General features: G+C 43.5%; 1 protein-coding gene across 2 annotated transcripts in view; it reads right to left on the bottom strand.

Annotated features, from left to right (window-relative positions):
- The window catches only part of MEGF10 (multiple EGF like domains 10), a 108,603-nt gene extending 91,874 nt beyond the window's left edge, over window positions 1–16,729 (bottom strand). The window contains exon 1 of one of the 2 annotated variants that reach the window (XM_054186703.1): window positions 16,599–16,729. The gene's annotated coding sequence lies outside the window, so the exon portion shown is untranslated. Of the gene's footprint in view, window positions 1–16,380; window positions 16,551–16,598 lie in introns of those variants that run through there. The other variant, XM_054186704.1, reaches the window with a different exon arrangement.
- Window positions 16,730–17,369: the final 640 nt, after the last annotated feature.

Genomic DNA, 17,369 nt, shown 5'->3' with positions numbered 1-17,369 from the left:
AAGAAATAAGGAGATTTACGACTTTAGAAAAAGAACTAAACTACTTTAATGAAAATAATAATAAATAAGAAAACAGTAAATAATAATAGAATAATAAAAATTAAAGAAAAATAGTATACAATATATACAAAACCGTATCCAGCTCCCAGGATGACAATTGTGTCACCAGCAGACACAGGGACAGTCCCAGACTGGAGTCAGTGATGGACAGGAGCTGAATTCTGGAACTAGAGTCAGGAATGCTCGGATCAGGATGAAAGGCAGACGAACAGACATGGTCCTCCTCACACATCGGCCATTGAAGAAAGAGCGAGCCAGAGGCGCCTTGCCCCTTTGATCCCTCAGCTTTTATACTGAACATGATGCATGTGGGATGGAATACCCTGTTGGTCAGTTTGGGGTCACCTGTCCCGTCTGCTCCTCCCTGCAGGTGGGACCCCTCTGTGCTTCTCCGCTTCCGACCCTCTAATGGGGCAAGCAGCGACATTAGCTGACCTTGGTTGTTATAGCAATAGGTATAAGCAAGAGCCTCTGTGCACACCACTCCTTGGTGTAATCAGGTCTCATCACTCTGAGAGGGAACAGTGTCTGAACAATAAGCTGTTAATTTCAGGCTTTAGTCAGTTAGAAGAGGCCCAGCTAAAAAGTAAAATTACAAATCAGAAAATTAGTTCTGTTTTACCTCAAACCAGGACAAAATAGAAGGAGCTCTATAGACCAACATGTGCAAGATCAGACCCATTTTCCCACCTACTCATTTCATTTCTCATCCACCTCCCTGTCTCTCTCCACCACAGTTAATTTACTACTACCTAATGAGATGCCACCAAGTGTGGCATCATACTGTGTCCATTTATACTGGTGGCAGCTGTATATCACTTAACTTTTATCCTAACTGTATACCTTTCCTAACACTTGTAAGCATATGCAGTTATGGAAACAATGCTTGTATCTATGAGCCTTCTCCTGTGACCTTTACTTACTAGCTTGTTTGGTTTGTGCTGCTCCTTGACATTGCAGGGTGACAATTTGGTCTCATCATCCCATCTATGGCTGCTAATATCTACAGACATAATATGAACAACAGTTTAAGGAGTAGCTGAACATTTAAGACACCAAAACACAACATTGTATTCTTTTTAAAAAATACTACAATCTTAAAACCATGTTTGTAGTTCTAAAATTTCAGTGCTTAGTCTCCCTATCCCTCAGCAGAGAAGAAAAAAATATTCCTAGAGAGAAATTCAGCTTGCCAGGTGCCAATGGTGTCTGTGGGTTTTGTGTCTTTCATGTGTTTGTGTGTGTCCGTACACGCGCACTTGCATATACATGCAGGCAAATGTACACAGACAGATTCAGTACACTCCTAGGTATATAGTTGAAGCTGTAAGACAAGACACTGTGCTTTAGTGAATAAATAATACCTGTAAGAAATAAAACCGCCACCAACACTCACAATGGACAGCAAAAAAAAGTGTTCTTTCCAACAATGACAAAGTAAACAACTTGGTATTTTATGTATAAAAACACTTTGATACTAAAAGAATAATTTCATATCAAAGTTTCCAGTTCTGATTTATATACGTTTCAGTTTTCTCTTACCATAATTTTTAAGACACCTTAATTCATTAAATTTTTAAATTAATTTCTTTTAATGATGAATCAGACTTTCCTTTAAAAACAGTGCCTGGTACATCATTAAAAGAAACTAACGAAGGCAAATGCCTTAGAAGCTCTAACAATCTAAAGAAGACTTTTTTGGTTGCAATTAGTATCTTTTTCAAGACAGTTTCTCATATTAAAATATGTTAATTTTCTTTGGTTACAGGTTATATGAAACCTTCCTAAATGTCTGCTGCTAATTCCAGCTGAAGGCAGTGTAATTTGAACCCAGAAGAATCAAGAACACATTTTTATTAACTTGAGCACAAGGCCCTAAATCCCTCAAAATGTTATCCTTCAGGACACATGTTGCCTTCTTTAAACCTGTACCCCTTTGCAATATGGGTTGTAAAAGGACAGCAGTAGCACGAGCACATATCTGTCATTACAAAAATGGTCTATTCATAGCATTGTCTGACAAAGCACCTTTAGTAACAAGGCGCCCTATTCAGGGATCTAATTTTTGCAGACATTTGTATGCCAAATTAAAAAAATCTCTATGATGGTGGGTTTAATGAGGTACTTTGTTATTCTCTGTAATAAAAATTAAAAGAGAGAGACAGAATTCTTCAGCTTAATTGCCACATCTGTTATTAGGCACTTTACTGTGATTGACTGGAGTGTATGTGTCAGAGACTGTGCCAGAAAACAGGCAAACTTTGTAAGTAGACTTATAGCCCAACTGGCATTAGCAGGATCTCTGTTACAACTTCTGCTGCCGCTCAGTTAAAACTACAGGAACGTTGGCCTTGGTTCAGTCATTCATTAAAAATAAAAACAAGTATTGAAAATTGTGCGTGGGGTTGTGTTTTGGTTTTGTTTTTTTTTTGTTTTGTTGGGTTTTTTTTAAGGGAAATTAAAAGCATTCACTAGTTTCAGAAGGAAATGCAGTGAATGTGTGAATGTGCCACCTCTCATTGATGGATGAGAGACACAAGCCATCCAAAGTCTGGAAATTGCACAGGATGAAACTTCATGTCCAGTAGTACATCTGCTGCTTTATTTTGCTAGCAGACCAGCCATCAGCTGAGAAGATGGTGCAAAACAATTTGCAGAGGGACGGGACGATCATGGCAAGGGAGCTTCTGGGAAGAGCGAAAATGGAATGGATGCTCTCCTCTGATCTGCATGGAAATTTGGGATGAAACTTGAACTCGCTCACAAAACTCCTTGTTCTCTGTGAAACCCAGAGCAGCCCAACAGCGCAACCCTGCCAGCGTTTGCCAGGTCACCTCACTGGCCACAGCAGGGACACTCCAGGCAGCTTAGCAGGGCACTTCATAAAGAGATGGCTAACACGACTGCAGCTCCCTGGCAGCAGACAGGTAGGGGAAAGCACAGCCCACGTAAGAGGGAGAGATCAGAGGAGCCACCCTGAGGGACCGCGTGATGCCGGGAGGAAGAGCATCCCTCCCCCTGCCCATTGCCCTGTGCTGGGTGGTGCTGACAAACGACTTCTGATGACTAAAGACTCAGATTCACAATCACGACACCTGGTGAAAACTCCGTGCTTGGGCTGGACAGTAACTGCTATTAACACTGTTTTTACTACCAGCTGATCTTCCTCTGGCTCTAAAAAGCAAGCTCTTGGCATCTACCCATCCTGATATAGCAAAACGAGTCTGAGCTTACACTCACTTTCTCCCTCAACTGCTTCTTTCCGATTTCGCACAGGCTTTCTACTAAAAGCACAGAAATGTATGTTGCTATTGTCAGCAAGGAAGACAGACAGGCCAGCTGCCATATTGCTTAAAATTACTTCTTTTCATCCATTTCATCCAGTAAGGAGTAAGGGATTATCTGACCTTCCTTACTGATTTTCTGCCATGCTCTAGAGAGTGTAAAGAAAGGTAGGAATGTGTAGGAATGCAAGGAAAACTGTACCGATATCCATTGCATCCGCTCCTGAAAGGCAGAAGGATGCCCTTGTGTTGAAAGCAAAGCAAAGCTCTCTATCGTGGGCTGGGGCAAGTGGCAGGCACTTCGTCTGACCCAACCTGTCAGCTGCCCGGCAAACTAATCCATGAATAAATCTCTCTTCTCTCTGGAGGGCAGATTGGGACACCCTAATTCCCTCCCTCCAGGAGAGCAAGTGACCATTTTTTGGAAGGAGTCTCCCACGACGGGTGAGATGAGCCAGGGCAGATGCTCTCTGTCACTGTCTGAAGGTCTTTGTTGCGCTCTCAGGAGTCCAAGGCCGCTCCACGCTGCAAGGGGTTCCAGCAAGTTTCCGTGTGTCTCTCTATCGCGGGGGTCTCTTCCCTTTCATGTGTGTTTTCCAAATACCTGATCTCCCTCAATCTCTTTAATTTAGCAAAAGATGGGATTCACTTACTTAAGCACACTTATTTTTAGGTATATGTTATGTAAATAATCTCGCATATGGTATTTTTATCAACGTAACTCCCTGTAAGATCTACAATACTTTTTCTAACACTGTAAGGCGTTTTGTTCGTAAGGCTACTCTCAGTAACCCCACTGTATATGGAAACTACTTAGACTCCTGTCTAAATGTTTTGCCTCATTTCATAAAACAAATCAACAGCAGATCTAAAAACAGAATTTAGGTCTGCTGGTCTCTATTTTCAGCCTATTCTTAGGACCCATGCCACCAGTTCAATATTTTTTCACAGTGGCAATAGCATGCACATTGTGCTTACAGTTCTTACCGTGGATATAGCATCAGAATCCTGAAATACAGACTTTTGGATCTTAAACATTTACAAAGGAATCACCACAGACAATATCATGACTGAGAGAATTTTTAACAGATTTGGGTCACCTCTGAAGAGGCCAATAATGCCCTCTTGTCTGTCTGCTTTTTCATTTCTTTATTTTTCCCACTGGTATTCTTGTAAACTGCAATGAAGAAAAACACACATATATGCCGAAGAAAAAAACTTGATGTACTAAAACTTTGGTATTTCCCTGGAGATAGGCAATAGAACAGAAAGCAGGGTAGTTTTTGGAAGTGTAGTGAGAGACTCCCACAGGAGAAGAGGAAGCTTAAAGTACATCCTAGGATGCAGCCTTTGGAGTGACTGCAAATGGATTTCTACTTCATTCCAAAACCTTCCTACTGAAGACCAAGAGGCAGGGACCTCAAACTTTTTTTACATCTTCTCTCATTGCTAGATGAGAAAAAGCACCTCCTTCCTGCATCCCAGCACTACTTTAGCAAACCAAACCAAACAAAAATCTGTTTTCTGAAGTCGTTCTACTGTCAAAATAAAAATCAACTTGTAAAAGGGTGTGGTACATACAGAAAGGTTGACGGTCTGCAAAGACACAAAAAGATTCTTCTGTATTTTATTGGCGCAGACCAGAACCCCAAATCACTGCATCCTTTGAGGTTCACTTAGCATGAATGCATATCCTGGCTGTCATTATTCATACATAATGCAAATTGGCATGAACTAGTGTTCAGCATGAAAAAATGGAGCATATCTTGAAAGTGCATTAAAGTTGCAGAAGTATTGTTCCAGAGATGAGATTAAGTCTCCCAGCTCTCTGAAATGGGTTATGGAGATGGAAAAATCTACTGACAGCAGTGGGGATACTTAAAGCAAGGAAGCATCTCTCTTGCTATGTTTTTGTCTCGTTTTTCAACAACTCCTCACCCAATCTTCTTAATTCAATAATTAAAAATGAACTCTTTTGTGGGTTCGGAGTTTAAACAACTTCCCTGGAACCAGCGAATCTCACTTCTATTCAGTACCATCTTCTGTCTTAAAGTGATGAAGCCCTGTGGCATACCTGCACAGCAGTATATGCAACGTGTAGTGCCTCTAATCTGAAACAACCCTAAAGCATAAAGAGCACTAATGTTGCTATGGATTCTCAGCAGAGTCCACTACAGAGCTGGCAATTCCCCTTTTTTCTGAAAGAAAGTTTATTAATCTATAAAAAGAGGTCAGTTGTTCTGACTTCGGTGGAGGCAGCTTTGGGATATCTGGACAACACAGACATGTGTGTTCAATGCACTACCCAGGCGATGCACAAGGGATCCGTGTTCATGCAGCTCACCTCCATTACCTTGCAAGTCCATTGATTTCACTTGAGTTATTCCTGGTTTACTCAGTGCAAGCAAGAAAATCAGTCTCTGTTCTCTTATGCCTTTTATTTTAAAAGAAACGAAACTAGCTAAAATTAATTTATTAAAAAAAAAGCACATTTTTTGCACACAGCTAAAATCTTCATGAAATCTACCCCTCAACTTAAAATACGCATTTCAATCCCACTGGCAGGTACCCTTCAGAAACAGTTGTTATTTACAATATCAGCCTGGGGAGGGAAAAAAAAAAAAAAAGGGAGGGGTGGGGGTGGGGGGGAAGATTAAAAGATCAAGTTACTCTTCACTTCCAAACAAGCCTGGCCACAGCTGTACATCAGCTTCCGAGCAACTGCTCCGCAAACACACAACAGGGCTTCTGTCTTCCCACAGGGTTTGCTCGGGTCACCCGCATGTGGCGTGGATTAAAGCAGCACTAAAGCTCCGTTACAGAGCAGGCGGAGACACGAGTTAAACGCAAAAGCTGGTGGTGCCGCTGGTAAATGCCCCCATCCCTGTCTCTGCCCCGAGGGGTCTCCCTCAGCTCCTGCACGGTCGGTGGCCGGGGTGGAAAAAAGCACCTGAACGATTTTTCTGCTTTTACGTTTTCACTGTCGAAGAAGAAGGAAGTCGGAGGGAAGGGGACGAGTGTGTTAAGGGGTATTTTCCTAGGCAAAAAGAGGGCAGTGAAGAGGCAGCCTATGATTTCGACAGTGACAGAGGAATGGAGTCAGGCAGACTGTGGCAAATTGTGAAATTTTCTTTAGAAACACCGTTGTCAAAACTGAAAACCAGAGGAAGGCGCAGTCCCCACTATCCAACACCTGATCAGGCAGTGTGGAGGCTCCCGTACAGGGGGAATGCCTCCTCAATCTGCTGGAAAGGCAAAGATCATCCCTCAGCACCCGTTCTTACAGCCAGAGCATCCAAGCCCACGTGAAGCCCACACCCTGGCCAAGATTTGAGACCTCAGTCCACTGCATGGGAAGGGAAAGAGACAGTTCTATCGGGGCTGTTACATTTGGTAGACCAACAGCCTTCCTGCACCTCGGCAGGGAAGTGAAACAGCCAGCAGGGCCCGGGAGGTGAGGTTTTTTGCTCCTGAACTTACGGTTCCTCTCTTCATAAACATGACATTGAGAAACTGCAGAGCTTTAGGTATTTTTTCTTTCCCATGGGTCATGCCAGGAAGTCAACACCAGCGCAAAAGAGGGGCAGCAGCCGTCCTCCGGCTGCAGGTGCCCAGGTCTTTGTCATGGCAGGAGAAAACTCAATGTCTTAATTGGCATTTGTATGCAAAGCAATCATGTGGTTAATCAGAATCCACTAAAATAGACAGATAGAGAGACAGATAGATAGATAGATAGACAGACAGACAGACAGATAGATAGCTGCAGTGTATCAGAAACTCTCACCCACTGGCAAAGCAACACCACCCTGCAGGAATAATGGCACCAGGCAATTTATTCTGCCTCTTCTCGATGCTCTCCAACAAACACACAGCCAAGGTGGACTGGTATTAATTACTTCATAACTGCTTCACCTTTGCAGCTTGGAGGAACATGGCCTTCATCCAGGAGAAGGGACTGTGAAGTAGCAGAGGGGACACACGCAGTCTCTGACGGAAGAACCACCCAGGGTTTGTGGATATTCACTTGCTCACTCACGAAGCACACGAGAACTCACAAAGCACATGAGTAATAACTCTGGAAGTAGCATCACAAAATTAGGGGCAAACAGGACAATGGTACAAGTGAGCAAATGGGACTCCCATTTAGGAGTTCACAAAAATTCTGTTTAGACTTAGGTGTCTGTTTATTACTATTACAATTATCTAGATTTGCTATGAAAGTGAACACCACTCTAGAGAGGATATAAACTAAGACTTGTTGAACACAACCGATAAATCTCCTTCCCATCTTTACACGAAATCTCCTTGAGGTGTTTAGATTCCTCAGTCTCCTAATTGCATTACAAAAAAAAAAAATTTCACAAGTTTCAAAGCTCCTGTATTTTGACGTCACTGAACGAAGTAATTTGGATGCTGCCAATGCATCAGATAATACCAAAAGCATAGGTGGACCTGACAACATCAAACGGGGCCGTGAGAGCTTACATCATGAGAGACAGCGACACCTATACCAACCGTACATAGCAGGCAAGAATCTTACAGCACCATCTCTGCATTAAGCCTTAACCATCATTTTTAAAATACATACTCAAATGTCCTTGTCTTTTGTGGTCCCAAAACCAAACAAGGTACAGGCAGATGCGACATGAACAGTAACACATACCCAGGACAGCAGTTCATTTGTACAAATCCAAACGTTAGTATTTGGAAGTAATAACTTCCTTTCGCTGAGTAAAAGGGCCACGTGAGAGATGTCATTTCAGATTTGCAGAGGCTATTCGCTTTGCTGTCTTCAGAAGACAGACAACGTGCTGTTGCACATAACACGTACATTTAGGACATTCGTAGTGACATTATAATTTAAGAGATTCTTATGCACCAAAAAGTAATTATATGGATAATTAAAATCCACTGCTGCCATAAGGCTGTGCAGAGGCCTACAAACATCCTTTAATGGCAGTCCATACAGAGATCGCAGGCATCATTTCCATAGAGAAAAGGAAATCCTAACTTCTATGCAGTCTAGCACCCTTCTAACACAGTTTAAAAAAATTATTAAGTGCCAATACTTTTCTTGAGGACTGTTTGAAAAAAACAGCCTGTCTAGCCCAGCTTTACCCTCAGCAAGCATTTATTCACCTGACTTAGACAGATCCCTGAATTTCTCAGACCGACAGCTCAGTCTCCCTCTGACACCAGCTGGGCTGTATCCTCAGTATTTCTTTCCATTAAAAATATTTACTAAAACAGGTAAGGTAAATGCTGGAGGAAGAAGCTGGTCAGGAGTCTAGCTAGGCCAACCTTGTTCCCTAAACCAAACACCTCTGGGGTTTTTCCCAGGAGCAGTGAAACTCTTCAAGCACACCAAGGTTCAAGAAAGAAGAAACAGCCACCAAAAAAAACATCCAAGTGTCAGGCCAAAATTGGCTGGGATTCTTACTGACATGTAAAATTTACACAAAATCATTAAGCTGTGTAGTTTTGATAGCCAAACACGGGCAACTTGGTGTAAAAAGGAGTTTGTGAGCAAACATGCATGTTTTTGCAGTGGGGGGTGAGTGCATGGAAGGGCTGGGGGCCGGGGGCAGCCTTCCGCACACACTGGATGGAGCAGGACAGAGCTTGGCCCCTTCGTTGGTGCAGGCAGGAGTAACAAAATCATCAGCTCTTCAGGCACTTGCATTGTGTATTTAAGTAGATACTACTAATATACCATGTTTCTTGATTTACCATTTGTACCGCAAACACAAAATATAGCCTGGGCCTCTTCAGATTAATTCTTGATGACACAAAGTCCTCGATACAGGCATAAGTAATTTCGGTGATTGTCTTTCCCAAAACTATAGACAAAAAACCCTCTGAAGAAAAGCCTAATGATGGAGAACTGAATAAATAAAAAGATTAATTATATAATACTACTCCGTCACCAGTTGCAATAAATGCTTTCTGTTCCTCTTTGCACTTCAAAAGCTTCTCTAAAATAAAATATTCACTAGGAAAGTGTAAACAAAGTAGGAAAAATGTGTCAGTATAAACAAAAATATTTTGAATTTCTGCATTCAGAAAGTGTAACAGTCACAGCAAAATGAAAAAACATACTTGAACCTCACATGAAATTAAAGAAATGTAATTCAGGGCACTTTTTTTTTGTTATACCAGTAGCAATATACCAACAAACAGGCAAAGACTGCTTTGTAAATGATGTGTTTCCCTTAAGTGTTTAGGAGCAAATACCATTCAAAAGCAAACACTAATTTAATAAGGTCCTCAATCAGAATAAGAAAAAAGAAAAAGGAAGGGGGGAAGGAGGAGGAAGGAGAGAGGTGGAAAAAAAGAAGAAAAGGGGAAAGAAAAGGGGAAAGAAAAAGAAGGAAAGGGGACAGGGGGAGAGGCAGAAAAGGGGAAAGAATGAAAAAGAAAAAAGAGGGAAAAAAAAGGAAAAAAAAAGAAAAAATGGGGGGGAGGGAAATAACCTACAGCTGTAGCTAGAGAATGAGGTCAAAGCGCCTTTGCTGGGTGTGAACACCAGTGACTCTGGTCATCATCTGGTGCCACCTCCTGTGCGCTGGAGAAGACAATCCCGCCCTCAGGGCTGCAAAGGCGAAACAGTTGTTTTTAAACAAATACATTTCTAATTGAAGAGCTTTCCACTCCAGCTGCCGTACCCTATTTTTTAAGTAGATTTACAATGGCTGACGCAAGCATGCTGCCTTTGGGGCCAAGATTGCTGCAGCTCACAAGTTGTCAGGGATGTTTCTTCATGTACCAAGTGCTCTGATTCTTGCCCATGGTCTTGAACCCTTTGAAGAGGGTTTCTAAGTCACCAAACAAATGCTTCCCACAAACACACATAAGCATTATTTTTGCCTTAGTTTCAGTGATCGTAACAGCTGTGTGTTGACAGACCAGAGCAGTCCAAGATTTTGTCCACACTTTAGAGGAAACTAAAACTAAGTTATACATGCTCCAAAGCACACTGTAGGAAGCAATCTTGCAGCATGGAGCAAGGGAACTGGAAGATCTACTTGGTCAGTTGACGTACTCTGTCGTGTTCCCACCATGTCTGTCCTCAGTGCTACATTACATGTTTTTTGCTGATTCCTGACAGCAACTTCCAAAAAAAAAAAAAAAAAAAACCAAACAAACAAATCCATTGTGTCATTTTGTACTTAGAACTTAACTGGACCTTGGCACGTAGACACATATGTGTTCCTGCACACACACATATGTCTTCTCTTTTTTTAACATGCAAGCGCTTCCACTGTATTCATGTTCTCGGGGCGACCAAGCTCCGACTGACTATTGGCTTTGGGAGGATCTGATGCCAGCCAGCCGTGCATAATGGCCTCTTTGTCTGGCTGTCACATGAACAGTGTTGTGTTACAATCATTGTCACTCCGGGCTTAAACTGCAAGGCATGCTTTCACACAAACCATTCACTTTGGGGGCTCTTTTTGGCAGAGCCCTGTGATTGAAACTCTTTTGCTCCTCTTTAGTAAAGCAGTTCAGCAATGCTGAAACTTTGAAAGTCAGGATTCAAAAGCTCTCATCCAAATCAACTGATTCTGAAACTTCTCTATGGGTCACATGAAGAAAGGGGTAAGCAACATAAAATTGCCATGATCTAAATCCCTATGTGTGAATCAACACCAAACTCAAGTGCCGAGCAACGTGGTTAATAAAAAATAGACTGCTGTAGTATAGAAGGTCTGAATGAAGCCTACAACGGTGAAAACATAAAAATAAGGTTGATTCGGTTCACCTTTGCAGTATGTGAGGTCAGAAGGATACCACCATGGTAGTGGGATCCTCCTAAAACCCAGTTTAGAAGACAAGCACAACACCACAGCTGCAAATTCCTCCCCTTTGTTCCACCGGCTAACAACCCGGCTGCTCCTGCCTGCCGCTACAACGCAAAAGGCAGATGCACCCTTTAGCCCTGATCTTTAGGTATGAATTACGATGGTCAAGAATTGCGTGTCAAAACGAGATTGCAGCGTGCCGCTTCCTCCAGCACGTGCCTGGCTCCCCATGGGGAACCCCAAGGCATGGGGCAGAGCCGGAGCCAGGGAGCTCTTGGGCAGCTCCCACACCCCGGGCTGTTACCGCTGCGAAGCCACAGCGTGACGGCAGGGCACTGCCACATCCACTGCGAACCATGGGTGAGGATCTCGTCACGACTTTTCCCAAGCCCTTTGACAGCAGAGTATTTTGTTCCAAGTAACAGTTGGAGACGGGAAAAATCCCAACTCAAAGTTATCTCCACCTTGGATGTTTTTTCTCCTGCACTTCAGAAAAACGTCTGCAAGATAAAATCAAAATGTTTCCGCAAGACAAAAATGAGTAACTTACCAGGTGACAATGTTATTACTGGCTGTGTAAATCCTTTAAATTCACCAAGAACCCAAAAAAAAGTCTGAGAAGGAGATAAACAAGATTTCTGTATAGGAGAAACTTCAAAAGATGCTGTGAACACACTGAACTCATTGAGACCTTGCACGGATGTCTTTGTTTTCATTAATGAAAAATATTCTCACAGAGCTAAGACCAAAATATGTTAAGAACGACATCCTCCTGCCCTTACTGTCTCTCTGAATCATGTTGTGCTGCACATATTTGTCTCATACAGTTACTTATGGAATACAGCACTACTCGCTTTGAAGAGGGCTTTACAGGATCTACCCCTGAAAGACGTAAGCGTAATGCAGGAAGTACTCATAGCATAATGCTTGCGATGTACAGAAAGCTTTACAAAGCAATGGCTTCTTTCCAAAAGAAATGGGGGTATGCATGGAGCAGCAAACTACCAGTTTGCTTATTGTTTTCTGTCCAGTTCATTTTTCTTTCCTTTGCATTAAAGTAATATATCTTCTGCTAAACTCTGGTTAGGTATTCCACCCTGCTACTGCTCATAGACTTGTCCATCGCCCTAAACACACATTATTATTCTCTTGATCATTCTTTTTTCTTGAGCAGCCTTAACAAGCCCTCCCTCTTCTCTACATCCTCTGCCACGGTTTCAAGCACACTCTCCCAGACCATCACTGCCCATGAGAGACACCTTTGGGCTGGGTCAGGGCCCCCCAGTCTCATGCCTGGACAACTTCACCCATGCCACAAAACCCTGATGGTCTTCTCTCGTCCAGCCTGACAAATCCACCTTCTGCATCACCCTAAGGTCATGACTCCTCTGAGTCTCCCCTTGCCTTTCACGGCCCAACATTTCTCATACTTAACAAGATGTTGACCCTTTGTTTGGTAATTGGTAATATACTGCTGTTTCAGAGAAGTACTTCTACACAGTCTCCTATTTGAGGACTCTCACCTGAAAAAAAACATCATTAATCCCTTTTAAATGTTTTCATTTCCATGATTTCTGATGAATAATATAATATGACTGTGGCTTAACAGCTGTTTTCATTATTTCATTGTCCTTCTTTACTGCCTATTGTCTTTTGTCTTAAGTTTTAGATTATAAAAGGCGGGATCATTTTTGTTATTGTTTTTGTGCTGTTGTAAAGCTCCTGTTACTGTAGGGGTGGGACAACCTAACAGCTGTTCGTGCTAGTGCTTATATTTTAAATATAAGACACATTAATATGAAGTCTTTATATTCAAGTTTCTTTGCAGGAGTTAACTTGCATCTCTGTGTGTTCAACAAAAATAATTTGGTAGGCTTAGAACAGTGTTCTTTTACAGCAGCAGAAAAACGATTAAATTTCTTTCCTGAGGTCACACAGCAAGTCAGTGTCAAAGTTAAAATTATGCTTTGTGCTTCCCAATCTATATTCTTTTGTTGTCTTGCACATCAAAAGGGCTCAGAATTAGTACCTCATTGCTGACTATGGGCTAATTTCTCTGACAATCAGATACAAAACACAGATAAAACATGAAGAGCTGGCTGTCTACATTTTAATATAAACCTAATGTGTACATCCAAAGGCATGAACCACAAATCCTTACATAAGCAAAACATCAATTAAAGACCAGACAGTTTGAATAGGTTAATTAACAAGAATGCTGACACAATCAATAAAGCTATTCTAATGAAGCCAATCCCTCCCCAGAATACTACTCCTATTTTTATGACAGATGGCTTTAGACGATACTGTTTTTATAAGAAAAAAACATATGGAAGATCAAGACACAGATTCTTCTCATAGGTGAAAAAATAATGCAGTTATTTCTAAATTTATGGTATGCTGATTCTAGGGTCCGTTTCAAATCTTCAAAGGGGAATATGCGTACCAATTACTGGGAAACTCATCTCTCAATAGTAAAAATCAGGGTCAAATTCCATTGCTGACAGTGAGTCTGTAACATAACTATGATACAGTAAATTCTGGTGCCACTGGCATCATCCATCAAGGAAGACACTGCTTAGGGGAAGTAAGGATGTAAGAACTTTTGACTGTAATTCCACTACATCATTCCACTCCACATCTAAAGAAAGGCTCATGTGGATTTTATTGCTCTACACTGTGTTCCATTTAAAAACTGAATGTTACAGTATTCTCCATGGAAGGATCAACACATCTTTGTTTTGACTAAGGCTGTAGCATGTATGCAAAGAATCTGTTTCTTTTTTTCCTTCCTCAAAAGCCACTTACTTCCCCTAATGAGAAAAAGTGAAAATGCCTTGACAAGAAAAAGGTATGTAGAGACACGGTGCAGAACTCCTGCCAAGTAATCTGAATATAAATTCAAGGGATCCTCAGCAGCTGCAGTCAAAAGCCCACTCCAAACTCTGTTAGATGTTAATCAAACTTAAGTATGTTAATGCACGGTTCCCGTGTTCTTTGCATAGATGAGTTAACTGCTTTTGTTAAACTGTATTTGCTAGGTGTATGCCCTCATACAGCAAAATGCATCCTTTTGTGGGAAGCAGGGTTATGAGAGTCACCAAAGGACTGTTCGCTTGGTCAAACTCTTCTGTTCACCTGCGGGGCAAGAACAGCTCGTTTAAACATTGAAAGCCCTGGAGAGGTCCTGCTGGTACCCACCTTGTAAGGACACCACCCCACACCGCCAGTTGCATTTAGAGTGTTGGCATTAGCCATGCATATTTTAGCTAGAGCCCCAAAATGTTAAAATGTCTGGTATCCAAAGGGCTAAAGGATCACGCTATTGAGGCAAAGGCAGTGCAGTTTCTGTCTATGGGGGCTGTCCGTGGGGAGTCAGAACTGGCGTGCACAGCCCCGCCCCTGGAGAACAGATCTGTCCTGTCACCACCTGATACTCAAAACAGGGGATCTCTGATAAGTGATTTCCAGGGAAATTAAGTAGATACAACTTCACACAGGCCACTGAGCAGCCAGCAGCTGAGAATTTTTTTGCAAGATGCGGATTGTAATGAGTGAGCAAGACACAGAAAATTCACTGCCAATCCTGTGAACTGCGTGTGTTCTAGCAGAGACTTGTAACACTCCAGACGTACGACTGCAACATCTTAAGAAGCCAAACGCAAAGCCATGCCATTTCCACAGCATACTAACAACCAATGCTAACATTATGATCCACCTCTTTTGGGAGCAATATGCATTTAAATTTGATTGTATGACAGGGCCACATGGTACTTACAGTTGTCTGTGTAAGAAAAATAGAAAAAGTTTTACTAGATAAGGTACCATGTTTTGATGCTGTGCAAGTGCCCAGTTATATGAGCAAACAAGTAGGAACCTGGGCCTGAATTACGTTGTTTGTCCAGCTTATTAAAAATATGGAGCACACCTGCCCAGCTGGCCTTTCTGACTTGAGATGGAAAATAAAAACAGGCTCCCTAATACCATTTCATTTTCAGGGCTACTGAGTAGCAACTGATACAGATAATTTGGCCACCCAAGCTGTTATTTTCCTAAATTCTGTCTCTAGCTCAGACACTTGCACGTCCCCCCTGCGCTTCAAGAAGAACGCACATACCTAATTACGTATGCTTTACTCCCGGTATTGTGTTATTGGGCAAAAATGCCATTTAGGGGTGTTGACAAGGAAACTGAAGCCTGAAGGCAGCTTTCAGTTTCAGACTCACATCAGACATGCTGCTCAGTCAAAGCATCTAAGACTTTTCGGAGTTGTTCTGTAGCTTATCTGCAGGGAAACAAATGTCATTTTCCAGACTTGGCTTTTTTTTTTTTTTTTTGTTCTTCCAAGTTGCTGGATAAAAACATTTTTCCAAAATAGAGTCATTATGTTAATCAGCTTTCCAAACTGCTGCTGCCAAAGCTCAGTTACAAACCTGAGAAAGTATGCCATGAAACATCTTCAGTACTGACGGCATGTTCCAAACTGAGGTTTTAAACTCACTCTACCATCAAAAGTTTGTACTTGAGAAAAACTTGAGAGCTGTACACGATTCTGGCAAATATATGTCTGCTTTGAGTACATTTACTCAATGACTGGCAGCAACATTTAAGTAATTTATAAGGTTACCAAAAAGCCCTGCATTCCCAGCTCATTCTAGGAAAAGCAGCTGCTTATTTTTCCTAATTGATTTGTGCCTACATTTCCAGATCGAGCCTACTTCTTGGCTGAAACACAAAATAGGAAATATTTACGCTACTATGACTGTCGCCAAAAGAAAATCTGTACAGGATACCACGCAACTGAGAATTTCTCTAGGCAGCTTCTGCTGAAAGACATATGGTGGAGCAATGAAGTCAAGTTATTAAACAGATGTACGTTTTCACGTGCAGGTCATGTTTATTTACATATATACACAAACATCCCTCTGTCTCCGTATGTACCCTCATTGCGGCCTCTGTTCAGGACTGCCAAAAGCCTTCCGTGAAAACGAACGGTAACCTTTAAAATACCCATCTTTCGCGCAAATCTGCTCTGCGGGGAGCCTGAACCGACTCGTCCCGTCTGTGGACGGCCGGGGCGGGAGAGTGAGGCGACGCCAGCTGGGGACAGCGCGACGAGCCTGCCCGGACGCCGGAGCCGCCCCACCAGCCCGGTGTTCCCCCCGCCACCAGCGACAACGCGGAGCGAAACACGCGCGGGCGCCCGGCTGCTCTGACAAAGCGGCGGTACCCACCAGCGGGGCGAGCATCCCACTGAGGGCAGCCCCCGCTCCACTCCGGGGGCGATGCCGCCTCGCTCCCCCCGGGGATGCTGCCTTGCTCCCTTCGGGATGCCGCCTCGCTCCCCTCAGGATGCCGCCGCCCGACCCGGGATGCCGCCGCGCTGCTCCGCCGCACCCGCGCCCGGCGCCTGCGGGACGGGACGGGACGGACGGGAGGGATCCCTGCCTACCTGTCTCGCGGGCGCCCTCCCCGTCCGAGCGGGATCCGCCACCGGGAGCTGCCGCCGGGTTCCGCGCCGCCGCCGCGCCGAGGGAGGGGCGGTGAGTGCGGCGGAGCCGGCGGGGCTCAGCCCCTCCTCCGCCCGGCCCGGCCCTCCACACGCCCCTGGCCCCGGCCCCCGGGGCGGTGTCCGAGCGACGGACAGACAGACACTTAGCCACTTACACGCTTTCGGGCTGGTGTCGCCCGCGGATGCTGTTTCCCCCCCCATCATCCCGCCCCAAAACAGCCTCCCTGCGATCGCTTGCAGGCAAAATGAAAACTACATAGGGACTTCAGAGGTCCCTTGCTCGGCCGGTGAAGGGTGGGTACCTACCCTGCAGGTGACCCAGGAATAAAATCTTCAGAGCGCCTTCGGTGCCACCAGCAGGAGCTGGTCGTCCGCTCCCTCAGGAGACCCAAATCCACGGAAGAACAGGCGTCATGTGCTCCCCTCCGGTACTGTTTGAGAAAAGAAAGGCATCGTTACTTTTACGCTCCCACGTTTAATTGGTGATACTCGTTATCCCCCAAATATTTCAGGTAAACAGACCCGTGAGCCTGCTTCGTGACTAAAGTTCCAGCACGGGGCACGGGAAGGAAAATGTTTCGTGAAACTAAGCAACCACTACTTGTGTCTTTATACAAAAGGCAGACCAAAACAGACTGACAAATGTCGTACCGCCCCCTCAACACAGCCTCTGCACGATAAACAAATAGTAATATGTTTTAAATATGGAAA

Source organism: Rissa tridactyla, chromosome Z (assembly GCF_028500815.1).
Source record: "Rissa tridactyla isolate bRisTri1 chromosome Z, bRisTri1.patW.cur.20221130, whole genome shotgun sequence".
NCBI lineage: Eukaryota > Metazoa > Chordata > Aves > Charadriiformes > Laridae > Rissa > Rissa tridactyla.
The sequence above is the reverse complement of the archived record's forward strand: the minus strand, read 5'-3'. Positions and strand labels throughout refer to the sequence as shown.